General features: G+C 39.8%; 1 long non-coding RNA gene across 4 annotated transcripts; it reads right to left on the reverse strand.

Moving 5' to 3' along the window:
- Positions 1–5645: 5645 nt before the first annotated feature.
- LOC137468597 (uncharacterized) lies at positions 5646–11622 on the reverse strand. 4 transcript variants are annotated; one of them, XR_010996041.1, is made up of 4 exons: positions 10978–11622; positions 9042–9117; positions 7311–7399; positions 5646–5753 (listed from the first exon to the last, which is right to left on the reverse strand). It is a non-coding gene; the product is annotated as an uncharacterized lncRNA (long non-coding RNA). The 4 variants fall into 4 exon arrangements; XR_010996039.1 differs by having other exon boundaries at positions 9042–9127; positions 10978–11620; XR_010996040.1 differs by lacking the exon at positions 10978–11622 and adding an exon at positions 9671–10046.
- Positions 11623–18905: the final 7283 nt, after the last annotated feature.

Raw genomic sequence — 18905 nt, forward strand, 5'->3', positions numbered from 1 at the left:
TGAAGCCAGATCTAACCTTTGTATCAACAAATCGTACACAAAAACTTCAGTCTGAGCCTCAAGGTAAGAAAACATATACTTAAAGGGATTCTTTGTATTTGATTTTAAAAATACTCTCATTTACAAGCAGATTTTGAATGCCTGCCACCAACTTTCAAAATAACCTTTACATTTATTTTGAATGTTCTTAAAGATGGGTCTCTTCTAGCAATCTATAATGATCATATAGTATACAAAATAATGGACAATCACGTGTATTATAGGGTCTGAGTAAAATCCACAAGAGGATTTACAGTTAAGGGTGGACTTAATCTCCTTCAGAAGGACTTCATGGCATTTAGACTGTATTTTACGTAAAAATCAAATTTACAGCTGTTGCAAACAAGCTAAATAAGTGAATAGAATGTATTCAGTCACATGAGTTTATTTCAAGTTGACTTTTTGATGCCTATCAAAAAGGATATGGAAGGATTGAAGGGGAAGTGATTGGCACCCACTGCCGAGGCCACACCTCAATTTCTGTGTCCAGTTCTGGGCCCTGCACTGCAAGAAGGATCCTGAGAGGCTGGAGGATGTCCAGGGCAGGGAACAGAGCTGGGAAGGGGCTGAAGCCCCAGGAGAGGCTGAGGGAGCTGGAAAGGGGCTCAGCCTGGAGAAAAGGAGGCTCAGGGGGGGGACCTTGTGGCTCTGCACAACTCCTGACAGGAGGGGACAGTCGGAGGGGGGTCAGGCTCTGCTCCAGGGAACGGGGACAGGAGGAGAGGGAACGGCCTCAGGCTGGGCCAGGGGAGGCTCAGGTCGGACACCAGGAGGAATTTCTTCACAGAAAGGGTGCTTCAGGCCTTGGCAGGGGCTGCCCAGGGAGGTTTGGAGTGCCGATCCCTGGAGGTGTCCAAGGAAGGCACTCAGTGCTCTGGGCTGGGGACAAGGTGGTAACTGGTCAAAGGTCTCTGCAAAAATATTTTGGGAATATAAACAATCCTTTCAAGATCAAAGTGACAGATCTGGTCTATCAAACCTGATGCAAAAGTCTATCCTTAGTATTTAATAGTTTAATATTTTCAAGTGACTCAAAATCACAAAGGTTGATGAATAAAGTAGCATTAACAACACAGCATCCGTATCCTGCCCCTTAGATCAGTGGATTTTAGAGAGAAACATCAGCAAAGGCCTGATATTTACACCTGCTTTTCTCACCTGTGCTGTGCACCACTTTACCTGGAAAACCTGGACTTGGAAAAAGCTGCTAGGAAGGCAAGAATGAAAGAACACACATCTGAAGAAATGCTCCCAAAGCTGGGAACATAAACATGTTAATATTCCCTTCATCTAACGTCAGATGTGGTTTCACAGCTTCAATTCTGGATCCCATTTGTTTGTGGAAAAAATGGATGATTTCATTATTCCCAGATTTATATAACTTCTATTACCCCAAGGCAGTGGCAAGCCTGCATTTGAGACTCTTGTCAGCAACTATCAATTATTCTACAATTTATGAGATGCTTTTCTGTAGATACTCTCCAAAACCTAGAAAAATCCATGGAAAAAAAAAAATCCCATTCCATTTTAAAAGCTCCTCTTGACTGGATTCTTGTCCAGTATATTCTGTAATAAGAAGTAGTAAAAACTCACACTTGCTGAAAAACCAAAAAAATCTTCCCTGTGAGGGTGGGCAGGCCCTGGCACAGGGTACCCAGAGCAGCTGTGGCTGCCCCTGGATCCCTGGAAGTGTCCAAGGCCAGGCTGGATGGGGCTTGGAGCAGCCTGGGACAGTGGGAGTTGTCCATGCCCATGGTAGGGGTGGCACTGGATGAGCTTTACGGTCCCTTCCAACCCAAACCATTCTATGATTCCATGAAATTTTACCAAGGTGAGAATAAGAGTAGAGATTTCACTGTTAAAAACCCTCAAAATCTCTACCATAGTCATTACTGTCAGATTAAGATTTTAACATTTATTTTATTTTTTTATTAAGAATTTTTTTTTCAAATAAATGGAAAAGAATTTGTAATGATCTCTCATCCATGGAAGCTGGAAAACCTTAAAGTTATGCTTTAAAGCTATGCTAGGCCAAATAAGTGATTTCATGAAAATTGAAAGCATGAAAATATGTTCTGTTTTGTCTAAGTGTTACAGATGAATATAAAATATAGAAAATTCATGTAATTATTAAAGCGAAATACTTTAGTGAGTTTTACCTTGCTGAAAATAAAAAATCAAAGTTTCTTCAGTGCACAGCTCTTTCTATCAGAAAGTCTTTTCCAGCAAATAAAGTCTTGACTGACCAAAATGTTCCTGAGAACCACAAACCTCGAGGAAAACCTGGGATTAGTGCAGCTGGTCAGAGCATGGTGCTAATAACACCAAGGTCATGGGCTCCATCCTGGTCATTTTGGGCAGTGTTCCTTTAGACTGAAACCATTTTCCTCAACAAGTGATGATGTCACTGCATCAAACCACAGTGACATCAATCATTTGCAAGGCAAAGGATGTGGAAAGGCCAGAGCATTCCAAATCCTCTCTCAGAAAAAGTGGAATTTCTTGTCTTTTCTCCTTCAAGAAATTCTATTGTATGGCAAACACCATCCCAGAAGTGTGGAAACTTGTGCTTCAAACCCAGAGGGTAAAAAAAAAAAAGCCTAAAAAGAAAAAGATTATCACTATCAATTTACAAAATGAGACCTGAAGTTCTCTCATATGATTATGATTTCTGTTGTTGGCAACCATCCTGTGAGTGGTTAATAAAAAGCAGCTCTTTTTTTTCTTTTTTTGTGGCAGCCTTATTTAGTGCTCTGTTTATGCCCTGATATGACAGTTCATAGAGTACAAGTTAAGGAAATATATTTAAAATGCAGCTGTGGATTTCCTCAGTATTCCCCCTTCCAGCAGAGCAGGAATCCAGACCTTTAGCAGATATAAACAGCAGCAAGTGGCTGCACAAATTTCTGGCTGTCATATACTCTTAAGACCTAAACATTGTCTGGGGTCTCCTTTCTGCATGTTAAAAGAATCCCTGAGCTCATAACACAGCAACCCACAAAAAGACAAAGGAAAGGGATGCATGAATTGCAAACAAAACACAATTTTTAATGAAAAAACCCAAGCAAATTCCATCTTCTACATCAGTTTTCAGTCAATAAACTGATGTTTAAAGGGTGAGCAAGAAGCAGTTAGGATCCATCACACACAATACTTCATGCTTCAAGCCCAGATAAACACCTTGCACTCAGCCTGAGACCATCTATCAGGGCTCAGGACCCACTGGTGTGTTTGGGTTTTAAGGCAGGGATTATGAGAGTGAACAGAGCAGTGAACACATTCAGGGGGCTCTGCTTCTTCACCTGAGGAAGGCAAAATTCTTGCCATTGTCAAAGAAAATGTGCTGTGAGAGGATATCAGTAAGAAATGTCCAATTTCTTGGCATATCTTGATGGGTTTACTTTGGCAGGGGAGGATGGCACTCAAGGAACTTAAATCCCTTTGAATAAAAATGTATTTTTAGAATAAACAGAGCTGGGTGCAACGCTTGCCCAGATGGGTTTACAAGGTTAATACTGCTCCACATATGTTTCAAGTTTCATACTTCCAGACTACAAAGCAGTATGGGAGCATGACTAAGTGGTATCACCCTATTTTACTAATAAAGATAAAACTCCATGGTGATTACTGACACAAAACTAACAGAAACTCTTTAGCAATCTTTTTTTTTCTTTATGAGAAAGCGTGTGATGATCAAAAGATGCTGCAATATTAGTGAAGAAGGATGAAGGGAATGGACCAAGATTTTTACTTTCATTATTATTATTTTCACTCTGGTTTAAACATGCTGATCTGTGTTTTGTCCTGAAAAAAATAAAACAGTATTGGAGGGCACCCCTCTCTGAGCCTGCATTGGGATCAGCACTACATTTTAGGACAGGATTTCAGCTGCAGCAGGGTGAGACAACTGCTGATATTTTAGGGGAAAGGAGCTATTCTCAACCTTAAACCCTTCCTACTTTTTCCTAACACTGATTTTGATGAGTATCAGCCACAATGAAGTAGAAAGCAAACCTGCCTTCGGGATGTTTATTAGTTCTATTCAGCAACTAATAATTTCCATATCTAAATGGAGAATCTTAGCACTGGTGGTTTCTTCCAGCTCCATCTTTGTGAGAAAAGTGGGGGAGACTTGGGCTAGTTCATGTATGAAATTAATGGCAACGCTTCCTGAACGGATTTTCATAAAGAAGTTGTGAGTTGATGCTGATTAATCTCATTTTAGTTGATAGGAATAAAGAGGACTCAAGTTTACTGGCTTAAAGGGAGAGAGTCTAGTGGACTTCCAGTTGTATAACAATACAGAAGTACAACAACAACTAGAGGATATTTAAAATAATACAGACTTTTACACTTTTGAAAGAAGAAAGAACACATGCAATGCGCTGTTCAGGCCACAGTTTAGAGTTTCATGATATCACTGCTGTAGAATCAAACACTATTCAAGTAAATTTAATTTTAAATGCAGCAAGCTGATTGCTAATCTCTGCTGAAAAGGGCACTTTGAACGAGATAATATGGATTACTGTTAAATCTGAAAACATGCAGACATTGTTATTCAGCCTTTAAATGAGCATGAATGACTGCCCAGAGGAGTTAATGTACAAAGACCAGGGTCAAAAATGAGAAGTGTCCGCTAAAATGTGAATTTAAGGTATTCTGTGAACTCCCACACAGCTGACCAGCTCTGGATGTCATCTTGCCTTCTCCTTTTATTATTTTCCAGCCTGGTGAGTCGATCCATAAGTGAACACCAAGAAAAAAACACTTTTCAATAGGGCATCAATAATTTATTTCCTGATGGCTCCTGTGTGGTTCCCACATATGCTCTGTGACATGCTCAGTTACACTGAGCTGAGGCCAGAGCGCTGATATTGCTCTGTGGTTTGGTTATTTGGTTGGTTTTCTCCCATAAACAACCTTTTAAACAAATGTAACATGTTCTGAAGTCACGCTGGTGTTCAGGTACCTGAATGCCACCTGAATCACCACAAAGAATTCAGTGGCTCAGCTTCCCATGAAACCAACACCCTGAGGGTGGATACATATGTTCAAATAACAAAGGAAATAAGTGGGTTTAGCATCTTAATGCCAAACACTGGAAGGAATGTTTCAATTGCCTACCACTGAGAAAATTAGAGCTACAACTGGCATGTTAAAGTACCTAAAGTGCCCAGGCTTCTTATCCAGCACTTGGAGAAATTCAGTGAAAACCTTTCCCATTGTCTCTCCACCTGCAGGACTGACAAAAGAGTACAGCTGAGCATTGGATCCCTTCAGATCTCTGCAAAATACCTAATCAGGGAGAAGCAGCAGCCCCATTCTTGGTGAGAAGGCTATGGAAACAGTTCCAAGAGCCCAATTTCAGGTGGCATGGCAAGGCTAAATTTACCAAATCAGGCTTTAAGCAGACATTACCCACATTACACATGAACTGACCTGGGCAACTTGCATGCAGAACATCCTTTCTCCAGGAACAATCATGAAACCCATAATGAATGGGCCATTCTGTAACTGTAAAAAAGACTCACTATTCCCCAAAGAAAAGAATAAGAGGATTAAAAAGTTAAAAAAAAAAAAAGGCCCAAGAAAATAACCCTTCTGTGTGGAACTACTTGTCTGGGTGTTGTGATCTGCAGCTCATTCAGAGGATTTGCCCTCAGAGGCAAGCCTGCATTACTGGCCAAATATTCACTTAAAGAGAGTTATTTCAGCTGAAATAAATAATTGTACACATTGGCAGCAAATGAGCTTCAATTAAACCCTTAAAATGCAAAATACTCCAGCAGGTTATACTGAGATACACATAATAATTTGCATCTCATTCTTTACACATATAATAGCAAATTTCAGTGGCCATGGGAGAGTTCAGTGCAAAGACTGCTACTAGGAGACAGCTCTTCCTTATTTCCTTCTCCAAGCATAAAGATTATTTCTTTATCCTTCCTCCCTCCTCAACTGCAATTAGAGAAGCAGGAGCTTCATATCACAGTGGTTGAAGTAAACTACCACTAATCTTTTAATTGAAAGTAAATGATGGAGAGATAGCAAATAAGCAAGGGAAGCTGGAAAACACAGATTCCCTATGTCCCTTTCACTCCACACTTTATCAGCAAACAGAGAAGTATTAACTGCAGAGTCCCTAATCTGTTCCATTAAGGCAGGATGCTGAACCCCTGAAGAGAGCTTTAAAGTTTGACCCACACCACTGCCAAAAACTTTCTTCACTGAAAGGGTGGGAGAGGTTGAGAAATGTCTCTGAAAGGCCTGAAGTGCTCTGGAGTGAGAGGCAGAATCCAGGCAGGCAGAAAGTCTCTTCTCCCTGTCCTTTCCATCCTACACCAGCTCCAGCCCAAGCTGGTGGGCATTTTCTCCCTAAAACCATCCCAGGAGGTCACTTTGGACCAGCACCGTTGGCAGGGTGCTCTCAGGGGCAGAGCCACACTTCAAAGACAGTTTATCTTGGAAACTATCAGATTGCTTCCTAGGAGATAGTTTTTCTTTGTTCTGAAGTGATTTTTTGCGTGTATATACATTTATATATTTATATATTTATACTCATGTTTAATTTATATCAAACTGCATTTAAATCATCACTACTTCTATTAAAAAACAAAGTGTTATTTGAAGTCATTTTATTTGGATCACAATTTATTATTACCCAAATTTGATGGCATAATTTAAAATGTTCAGTTATACGGGGGGGAGGCTGTAAGAGCTATTTTGTTTTTTTGTTTAACATGCACTTTTAAAACTCAAGCCATTTTTTGACTCTCTTGAAGTTAGCTGGCTGTATTTCTGATCTCTTAAATTACTTGTATGTTTGTTCTCATTCCTTTTTACATTCACTAATCCCTTAGATTTAATTAAATTTTTGTTTAGTCTCTAACTAGACAAGGGCAGTAGTTTTTTCTATGCTGTTTGCTTTTGGGAAGCATGACATGTGCCACCTACACAAGAAGTTAAATTCTATGAAATAAAACACTGAAATTGCAAATATTAAACATTTGAAATAACTGTTGAAGCAAATACAGGCATAAATCATAAGGCCAGAACTGACCACTGTAGTAACTGAGGCTGATCTCCTGTACACCACATATCACAGGACATTCCCAAGTTAATTATTGTCTTTTATAAAATATTAGACTTTGATAGAAAATGCTGGTGGTGAAAAAGCCACCACAACTCCTGTGAGGGTAGTCCAGTGATGGATTATCTTGATTGTGAAAAACCACCACTCACTGCTGACTCATTTTTTTGCTACATTTTACCTCAGTATAAAATGGAGAATAAAAGTCTTAATTTCTGGAGGTCTAAAACAGCTTGAGGTGAGTCCTTCTCCAGAAACAAGGGGTTCTTCCTGGAAAAAAAAAAAAAAGTAAAATTTAATAGGATTCTCCAATCCAGCTTGGCAGGAACTGGACCAGGTCCAGCAAACACCCTACAGATAATCATTTTAAAGCTCCCAGGTGGGATTCCTATTCAAATTTCCCAAAAATACAATTCTGAGATGTTTGACCCTTTCTTTATTTCACTTTCACTGCTTTCTGAAGTCATAGTAGTCAAAATGGTGAGGCAATGTACAAAAATAATGAAGTATTACATTGTTATTGAGGAACTTTGAAGTGAATCATGCATTACATATGTGAAGAAACATTTGCCTGAAGTACCTATTTTTTACAAAAATATTAGATTTCTGGTCTGCAAATTCAACATATGTACTGGTTCTCTGCCACTGTACAAATCTAATTTGGGATGTGATCTGTTTATGTCTAATAAAATCAAGTTTGTAAAAGCAGAGTGGCTCCAGCTTATCTGTTCTCTTTAATGCTGAAAGGCATTCAGTTCATAGGCTTTTTGATCTGAACTATTTAAGAGCATGTTACACACAGAACACTCTCAGTACTAGATCCTGTTAAAACAGAAAAGTATTGCATGTTCCAACCACTATAAATGACAACAGACCAGTTAAGAGTCTTTTGTTTCATTGCTGAAATAAAAACTTCTTTAAAAAAAATTTGAGCATCACTGTTTCAAAATAACTGCAAGTCTTTTAATTAAATCAAGTGGTTTGTTTCACTAGGACACTTAAGAAGGTACAGGCTGAGGAGTTCAGCTTTAGAGTAAAGCAAAAATGCTCTTTTTGATTTGATTGATAATACAGGGAAAATAATGCTAATTATTGATTTTAGCTGCCCAGAGGTTTTGTCTTCGACCTCCAGACCTGCTGTTGCATTAATGACAATGCTGGAAACTTTGCAGCTCTTTTCCACCAGCACGGAGTAGGGGCAGGAGCTGTGACAATAGGGCCTCTAGTGGCACTCAGGGCAGGGAAAAAATGGAAATTCAGCAGTGCTCAGCTGTTATTTCCCCCTAATTTAGACATACAATTTAGGTTGTGTACACCTACAAATCACAATATTAAGAGGTTTTTGACACAGATTCAGTTAAATTAACCTTTGCTCCTTGCTCCACATCACAACTATGTAGCATGGTAAGTCTCAAATACCTGTGAATTTTACCATCCACTCTGGAAAGAGAAAGAACTTAGAGGGGGAATTCAGTATTCAATTTTGTATATGCAAAAGAGAACTTTTGGCATGAATCTTGTTTTCTTGTATTTATACTCTGAACAGGAGTCCAATGTATATTTTATTTGTATCGCCGAAATGTTTGCTGCAGATTTTTTTTTAATTCTAAGAAGTTACCATCAAAATAGGTTATTTTAAAGTAAGTATTTACATGGCTTAATTTTTCAAATTTGCCTTAAAGTCTGAGAAGAGTTTGAGCAAAGGTAGCAGTATCCTCCTGAACATGGCAGCATTATGGAGCAGCAAACCACAGTAATTTGACTATTTATCTTATTTTAGTGGTCAGAGGATTCTGCAGACTAAAGAGGTAGGACCAAACTGACTGAAACTCTCATTTTTTTGACAGCAGATGATTTTTGCAGTGCCATACAATTAATGTGCCTATTACATAACCCCAAATATTTGTGATACCTGCCCAGCTCCCAGGGGCCGCTTTTTTCCTGACAGGTGTCCAAAACTCTTCAGGTTTCTTCCAATGCTGTTACACCTTCAACATACTGAAAATTGGAATAAAATTCAACATATAACAAATGTGACATGTAAATACAGGAGCTATTATGTGCACTCACAATTACCCATTCCATTCAATTAAACTATTTTCAGCTGTCACTAAATTTTCAGCTCATGTCTCAGGTGAGATATTCATATCTACATCTTTGGAGTTCATTCTGCCAAAGAATCCAGAGTAGAATTTTCCCCCATTGGTGGAAGGAGGAAGAGCATTGAAAACAGATTTTTATTTTTTTAATGGTGTGGAACCCCCTAAATTCTCATACATTTGTAAGGGTATTTTCCTACAGGTGACCTTGCATGAGGACAGCACCTTTCAGGATTGGGACCTCCAGTCACATAACGTCTCATGCACAAGAAATATGAATACAGTAAAATGTAACAGCTTTGTACCTCATGATTACATTGGGAATAGTGGTTTTGCTCGAACAAGAAATAAAAAGAGAAACTATTTTTCTTTAATTTATTTCGTTCCCTGATAGTATGAATTAATTCAAGTAGAATAGTGACATGATTCAGGAAAAACTTACTGATCTGAGCTGCTTTTGTTAATTATTCTACACTCCTGGTGTGTATGTGAGTTGTATTCTCAAATTTGCCTTAGCCACCTTAAGTAAGGAACACCCACAGAGCCTGAGAGGAACTCATGTATATTTAATTACAAAAAACCACTTTGCGGTCTTTTACTGACACCCAGTGGTCAGACAGAGAGGGTTTGTGAGAAGCAGGAGAAAAGATAGAGCAGCCTGGAGACATCTCAGACGACGGCATTTATCTCACAGGATAAGCAGTTGTTTGATTGACTGGATAAAAGCACACATGGAACTTAAACTGGGACTTGCAAGATCAGCAGGTCAAGCTCTGTGCTTAGCTCCACTTGGGAAATATCTGGTGTACTCAATAGGAACCACAATATCTGGTGTACTCAATAGGAACCACATCCAAAGGATGGATCTGGCCCTACAAGAGGATGTGGGGCTTTTCAGGCTTGTTCCTTCTTTTCTTGGACCACAGCACCAGACATGAACAATCCATCCACTGGAAAGGACACCAGAAACCCTGAAAAGAAAAACAAAACAAAGAGACAATTTACAGCATGACTGTTGTTCAGGATTTCTGAGCAAACTTTATTTATGTATTGCAGAACCGCATTTCCATTAAAATGAAAGCCTTCTCTGGCCTTTTCCTGCACAGTAAACTGAGCTAGCTGATCAGCTAAGGCTCTGTCTTGTGCAAGCACTGCAGCTGTCTTTGATACTAAACAGAGCTGGATGCTAACAGGCAAATCAGACTTACTATGATTCCCAGCTCAATTCCAAGCCTCTGATAAACAAGCAGCTGAAAAATTCCCTCTGCACGCTCTTCCCTCAGCCATGGCCAGGCACAGGGGGCATTTGCTTTTCCTCTCAGTAGAGGCACCTGGCAGGCAGGACTGGGAACAGGTAACCAGCCAAATGGGGGAGGAATGGACAGGGAATAAAAACAATCCTTCCTGAAATCCCTGCTGTCTGCATGAAGGTACCACCACACAAAATACGGAGCTGCTCAGAGAACTACACCATAATTACATTTTCTGCACAGTGATGATGGCATCAGAGAGGTCATGGCTGTCACTCACAGCTCTGCCAGAATGCAAAGACAAAAGTGTGGATGCCATTTCCATGCCAAAACACATCTGCAATGAAACACTCTGGCAAATAGATAACAAGGAAAGCCTCCTGGCAGCACAGAAGAGCTGAAAACAGGTGTGGACAAACCATGTTGTTGAGTATAGATAAATAATTTTTCAAAAATCAAATGGAAAACCCCCAGAAACAAACTTTATTGTAAAACCTACCTGGAAGCTGGGGACCAGCAAACAGTTACAGCATCAGATGACCCACTAATGGCAAGTTGTTTTTTTTAATTTTTATTTTTTAATGAACTGTAGATCTGCAAAAACTGCTTTGTACTTCCCACATGATGTCCTCAGACACAGGAACACACCAATTTTCTTTGGACAAGGAAGTAACAAGAACATTAATTTATAATGCAAATACTGCAAACACTTTGCTCCCTTTCTAATGCATTATATTTCTTAAACTTACCTTTTACTTCAACTTTGTGTGCTTTTCCAGAATAAAGATCACAGAAATCAGCTTTCCTTGAACTCCAAATGGGGAATGCTGTAGGTGTTAAAAACCTACTATTGCATCAGAAATGGAAATAAAAGTGCTCCCAATGACATCAAACACTAATTCCTATGGAAAATCTCTGCTGAGATGTCTCTTCCTGCCTTTCTTGCCAAACTACAACATACAAATGAGTGGAAAGGCTGAGAAAATTTGGATTATTCAGCCTGGAGAAGGCTTCAGGGTGACCTCAAGCATCCTTCCAGTACCTGAAGGTAGTCTACAAAAAAGATGGAAAGGGCCTATTCACAAGGGCCTAGAGTGACAGGACAAGGGGGAATGGTTTTAAACTGAAAGCAGTCAGGTCTAGATTAGATAATTGTGAAGACATTCCTTTCTGTGAGGGTGGTGAGGCCCTGGCACAGGGTGCCCAGAGAAGCTGTGGCTGCCCCTGGATCTCTGGCAGTGTCCAAGGCCAGGCTGGGTGGGGCTTGGAGCACCCTGGCATAGTAGAAGGTGTCCCTGCCCATGGCATGGATTGAATGGAGATGAGCTTTTAGCTCCCTTACAGCCCAAACCATGCTGTGACACTATGAATCTATTAAAAGAATGACCAATGAACTGATATAAGATTTGATTTCCCACTTACACTTTTTCTTCAGCACTTGATGTATTCTAGGACTCAGAATCTCTGTTACAGTTTCACAGGCTTGCAAGAAATCAGACATGACATTTTTCAGCAAACTTTCCTCCAAAGGTATTAATGAACTTAAAGAATTCAACCCATCATTTTTTTTCTTCTTTTGCTCCTGCTCATCTTACAATCAGAAATCTTAAATGTTTTTTTCTTGTGTTTCTTAAAAATTCAGGTTTTCCAACTCAGTCTCAGAGCACAGAGAAACCCTTTTCCCACCAGTGAAATAAAGCCCTTTTTACTTCAGCCTTTCTCACTTGCTTGTCCCTCCCTTTCTAAAAGACTAAAGAAGTAACTGAGTGATGCAGTTTGGCTGCTGTTCAGCTGAACTCAGGGACACAGAGAGAGTGCAAATGTTCCCAAATGAAAGGAAGAGAAAGTACTTCTAGATTATACAAATAATCATCATTAGTTGTTGTTTCCTGTCAGGTGTTGGATCCAAAGGCTTCTGTCCTCAGGAAGATGAATGAAATTGTGGAAGAACGAGGCACCCTGACAGTTCTAACAAGCCAAATTTAATCTAAAATGATTTTGTTCTTATCTTCAAGAAAATGAGGCCCATAAGAGAGGTGCTGCTGTCCCATAGAATATCACATTCTAACTCCTCCCTATATCTGTCTGGAGAAAAATCTTCATCTGCAGTCTCAGAGCTGTGGCTGAGAGTCTGAGCTGGAACTACAATTTTCCTCACCTGCTTGTGAGGTTTGCACTCACAACCACAGCACACCATAAAAGCTGTAGATGTGCAAAGTCACTGAAGGAGCATTCCATATAAAGCCATGAGCTGTAAGAGAAAGCACAGACACATTTTGGCAAGCGAGTGTTCTGGCTAAGCAGGCCACATATAAAAAGATTATTTTGCATATTTACAGAGACCAAGTAGATATAAGCTAATAAGCCCCAAATTCTGAAGAAAAGCAAGACTGACCACACCAATTTGGAACCTGGCCAAAGCCCTAAATGTTGTGTTGCTCTCACGAGTCTGTAACCATCTGACCTTTATGAATGCTGGGGCAGCACAACCTTAGCAAGTCCATGGAGCTCTGCCAGTTCCTAACAGATCTGGCCCTTATATTACATTTTTTTTCTCACAACCACTGCAAAATTCAAGAACTACTCCATGCAATTTGGTAAGGGGTGGGGGGGGAGGAAAAAAAAAATCTGTATTCAAATGGTCAGAGCATCAAGTCACAGTGTGAGCATTCCAGAGAGAAATCCTACAAGACATGTGCTGGCTAAATCTTGGCTCTGCATGAGGTCGCAGTGAGGTCACACCAGAATGACTTGTGACAGAATTTTTAGTCCAATCATACTTAAGGAATGCTCATATGTTCCTGTGAATATTCCTGTGAAAATTCCTGTGAATTCCAGCCTGTTTTTTTAGCCAGATGAAGTGTTTAAATTTACCTCATCCCAGGGATATAGGACAGTAAGATGTTTAATGTTTGCCTCACACTACACACAGCTGAGTAGCAGGATAATGCACTTAAGTGTCTGCTTTGCTTTTCCCAATTAGACTGAATTTGAGGATGCTTGGAGGGAAACCTGCCCCTCTGCCACATTCCTGTTTTGGACAGGAGCAGGAGACCACCAAGAAAAGAGATGGGGTGCTGCAGGAAACAAGGTTTGTGACTGGATAGCTTGGCTCCCTCTCACTTTACTGGTGCCTCTCTCTCACATAAACCAGGCTCCATTCCAGTCCCATTTCGTGTTCCACTGCAAACTGTGCTGCAAAACAGGCTTCCAAATCCCAGTGTAGGTTTTATAAATCATGATAAGGCTGTGGAGTTAATTTTTATTTATATAACATTTCAGGCTCTCTACATAAACATTTGTAAGTTGTGTGGAGGAACACACTCTTCAGCTGCCCAGCAGACGAAATGCTGCAAAAAAATGTTGGGCCACAGGATGCCAGTCAGTGCAATAATCAGTGAGCTTGGTAGTTTGTTTCTGAGGGCTTTTATTATTCCAGTGTAGATAATACACTGGAATGTATTATCTACACTGGAACAAGTGGAATAAGTATGTTAGATATACTTCAGCTGCCACCTCTGAACTTTCAAAAAGAAGCAGTGAATTCCTGATACCATTTTAATTCAGCAACTTGAAATTCAATTTTGCTGATGGAAGGAGACATTCCCTTGCAGAGGGAGCACTTGAGACATAATCCTTGCTGTGCTAGCCTTTATCACAGAATCTGGGATAACTGCAGGTCACAGCCTACAGGACTGAAAATCTCAGCATTCTCTTCTAAGTAAGAAGAACAACAGAGCAAAAAGTGACTCCTAGGAGAAAAGCCAGGTTACAAACTATAGGTACTCAGGGAATCATCAAGCAAATTCTGCTAGGAGTTATAGGAACATTTAAATCTTGGAAGATCCACTAAGTTTTAACAGAGATACATGGGTCCCAGCATTTGGATAAACCTGGGAATATTTCTTTCCCCCTGGTTGAAGGCCAGTTACCAGTGGAATTCCAGCAGGATTTTGTCCTGGGATCTGTAGTTTCATAGAATCATCAAGGCTGGAAAACTCACCACAACTCAAAATATGTGGGTCTTCTATAACAGTGACTAAAATACTTCCAAACTCCCAAAGTAAACTCACAAAGTCTCCAAGTATTCAGATATTTTAGCACAAATTACAGGCAAATCTGTCTAAAACCTAAGTAATCATTTATGTGTGTAAATGCTGTATATGTGTGTATGCAGCATTTGCAGAGCTAGAATTTAATCAGTTATCAATGTTTTCCTTCCAACTGCAAAAATACGAGTTTTTCAAAGGGAGTGATTAAGCACTGCTGTGGGAGGAAAGATGATGGGGAGAGATGATCAGACATTTCCTGCATTTGACTGAACAAAATGAAATAGTGTGACTCTCTTAATATGAAACAAACATGGCAGGTCTCCACACAAAACATGTCTTATACGAAAGCATTAATTCAATGTGCTGGTCAATAGGTGTTTTTCATTAATAAAGGGGGAAAAAGGCCATTCCCCCCCATAATTTCAAAACACCAAAGAGAAGTCAGATATGGGCTTGGAGGACTCTTTTATCTGCTGAGAGATCAATAACAATAATTAGAGACTGGAAGGTACTGCAGGGTTTTTTGTAGCACAACTGAAACAAATGTTTCACAGCAACAGAAGAATCACAGATGGCCTGGAATGAAACAGAAATTCTGCAGGATTTAGAATGTAGCAGATGATCACAGAACTTTCACTGCTGACATTATCATTAAATAACTCTGATAAAAGAGATTTTTAAAACCTGCTCAAAACAGTGCCCACGTTAAAGGATGTAATCCAGTGAACCATTATCAGCTTTTTCCCACCACCTGTTGGAGGGCCAGTGCACCATGAATATAAACAAGCAGAAAACTGAGAGATTGCTACACCCAGAAATGATCTGGTGCTGTGACAAGGAGGTCAAATTTTAGGAGAAAGGCAGAAAGTCTGGCCCAATAAATGAGGATGGCAGTGAGGTACATCAGCGCTGCCAAGTTTCTGTGAGCAGAAGTGATTTAGGACAAAACTTTAACCTGATCTCTAAGAAATTACTGCACTTAAGGACAGTGTGTGTTCATGCATGGAGGAATCTTCTTCCTGACCTGATTTCAAGCAAGTAGGAAAGGTCTTAAGGGTCTTAAACAGAGATCTGAGAAAATTCTGATTTCCTACAAGCTGAGGAAAAGAGGACAAGGGAAGAGTTTACTAATGCCACTTCTGAGGCAAGTCTCACTAACTTTCCTTTTATGAGACAAAAATGTGGGAAGAAACCCTAAATGGGACCAGTATGTCTTACTGCTCACTGAATTTTTGTCCAAAAGTCAAAAGAAAGCCATAGACCTTGAGCACAGAACTTTCTGCCTTTCTTATTTCTGTTATTTGAAATACACAATACACAAATCTTCAAAAAACATTACTCCTTATTACCTACTTGATTATTTCTTAAATCTCTTTGTATATTTTTAGTCACTTGGGGGTTTTGCACATTATGAAGCAGAGCACAGGGTTTTCTGCTTAACAATTTGCAGGAGTTAATAGCCATTACACTATGAAAAAATACACATAAACACAGTTCAGATGCCTAGATGTATTTTTTCTTAATAACTTTTTTCCCCATTGTACATTATCTTTATGCAAGACTATGCTTTATTGAGAAGCTAAGAAACATATCAGGTGTCACATAAATCTGAAGTGAGAGTCAACAAAACAGAAGACTTAACACAAGGTTGCAGTTAATTTAAGATTGCTGTTCATTGCCAATTTTCCCCATTTATTGTGCTTTCTCTTCCAAATGTTCCTTGGGTTTTTTTTTTTATTCCCTCTATAGTAATTTCTGTGTTCATCTTTGCCAGAACACTCGAAATTCTGTCTACAGGCCAATATTTTTTGTTCTTCTGGGTCTCTACTTTGTTACTTTGAGGCTTCTCTCATTCTTTTTTGCTATATTAGTGCTAATTTAAGAGTTGCACTCCCTCTCTGGACAATCTGTTCAGGGCTCAGGCAGCGCCTAGGGAAGAAATTCTGCCTCCTGTGCTGAGGAAATTCCTGGGAATCAGTTCCTGCCTGTTCCTCTGGTGCCATTGCTGGTGCTCTGTTGAGAGAAACTCGACAGTGATTTCTATGTAGATATTTTGGTTTAGTATTAATTATACTTTGATTAATTTAATAGCAACTGCCACTGCAGCAAGGTTTGTGTTAGCAGTAAACCATATTCAGTCAGGGACTGGGCATCACCCTGCTAGACAAAAACCCAATCCCTGGTCAGCCATATTGCAGAGCTTCCATACAAAAATCCATCAGACCCCACAGAAATTGCCAAGTACAGAGCACCTGCAGCTTGAGTCGGGGGGCTGACATAACAGGACAGGTCCCACCATAATATTTTCAGTGAATTTACTGTTTCTTGCTGAAATTTCATCCAATTTATGCCACATCTCCATTTTCAGGCTCAGGCACAACAGCTCTAAAGCACACAGCTATGAACATGACCATATGCACAAACACATAGAAGCATGGAAAGCCAGTCCTTTCCCATCACTCAAATACTCTATATCCTATTTTTGTCCTGATTTTTTCTGCAACATTTTCCATAATTTCTGCCCCAAATCACCAGTGATTTTTAAAAAGGGACAAATCAACCCCAATCCCCTGCATCTTACTCTGAGGGGGAGAGGAACTCCAGTCTCAGGCCCAGAGCAGGCGCCACACTAGCACTCACTGCAGGAGCAGGATAAAGGTTTCCACTGTGAACACAATAAAAATCTAGGGCTCAAAGAATCCTATCAGGGTCCCTCCATCCAAACAAAACACCCAGTTGTGAAAATACTGCTCACACACAGCCTGAAACACCCCTTGGATGCACTAAGACCCAACAGACTGGACTTAACTGCAGGTACTAAAATTTATGTGTTGGATTTTATTAATAACTTTCAAGAAATACCATGAAAATAAAACTTGATTGTACAAGACCTTGCTCATAGCCAAGCATAAAAGAAAGAAGCCTCAACTTCACACAGGTGTTACTGACTGCAGTAGAAGTGCAGAATATATTTTCTAGTTCTTATCATCTGTTATAAACATTTCAGTTGTTTCCAAACATTGCATAACGAGGGCTGTTAATGTAACATTTTCCAAGGGAAAAAGGTTCATAAGTAGTTTTCAGGGACCTCAGTTAAAGCTGCCCATGTCCATGATTCCAGCAATATCTGAAGAGCCAACAAAAGGATGCATTTCAGGAAAGGCACACGTTCTCCAGAGTACTGAAACACTTCCAGCACGTTGGAAATGCCCATGACAGATAAGAGATTTCAACCCATTTGTTGAAAGCCTTTGGAAAAGACAGAGAATAGAGCTGTTAAAGGAAAGTGAGCGCTCTTTCACACCTCTTTCAGCACTGTGCCTTGGACAATGCAGCTATTTAGGAAAACAGGCTTGTATTTTCTTGTCCAGTGCTTGTTCCATTTGATCAATAGTGAATCAGGTGCAGCAAACATCTCATTTTACACCTGTGTTGCACAGAAACTTTGGCCTTGGAACACCTGTTAAGGCTGTTTCAAGATCTTTCCCCTGGACACCAACTCTCTCAGCTGCTAGTAATAAGAAACAAAGCAGAACTACCACATGGACACGGTCCCTGGGAGGGGGGAGTGCCAAAGAAAGCAGCACAAGTTTTACAAGGATGCATGTGGTATTTTTTTCCCTTGGCAGCACAACCTCAGGACACCAGGCTGGATGCCAAGTGCTCCAAGTGTCAAGGAAACAGGATTTGCTACAGGTTCTTCTAAGCTTTGATCATCTATTTCTGTAAAATAACTGAGTTTGTAAAAATGGTTACAGAGAAATTCTGTGGGAAAAGTAGTGTTACAAATTTTGATCAAGTGGGAGATGCCGGTTTTAAAAGTTTTTGACATCACAGACTTGCGTTAGCAATTATTTATTTACCATTGCCCTTGTAAGCTGTGTCATCTAGCTGGCCTTTATTTGTTCCTGTAAAATAGTTCAGAGAGCATTTTTAGATTATGAAATTTATGCATCTGTAGAGGATTATCTATTTCAGTAATGTCATCTGTGTGCAACCACAAGATTTACTGACTAGAGCACATTTTCTCTGGCAACATTTGGCCTTTCTTGCTAAGATTCAATCCAATTAGAATTGATTTCAATGGAAAAATATGATAATAACAGGAAAAGAGCCAATTAGTTATAAATCCACTACAGATAAAGGTTGAAAATTCTGTTCCTTAACAAATCAGTATGGCAAAACTATATAGAATGCATATATTAATATAGGATGGAGGTGTATTTAAATCATTTCCTGTCTGATGACTGAAGGAAGTGATGGGAGTGGTATCATTGCCTCTAGCACCTGGGAAAATGTGATTTTCTGAAAGGCCCAGTACTGTCAAGAAGCTGGGATTAATCTCACAGGACATGGTGGTGTGATTTTTTTGGTA

The sequence above is a fragment of the Anomalospiza imberbis genome, chromosome 2 (assembly GCF_031753505.1).
Source record: "Anomalospiza imberbis isolate Cuckoo-Finch-1a 21T00152 chromosome 2, ASM3175350v1, whole genome shotgun sequence".
Lineage (NCBI taxonomy): Eukaryota > Metazoa > Chordata > Aves > Passeriformes > Viduidae > Anomalospiza > Anomalospiza imberbis.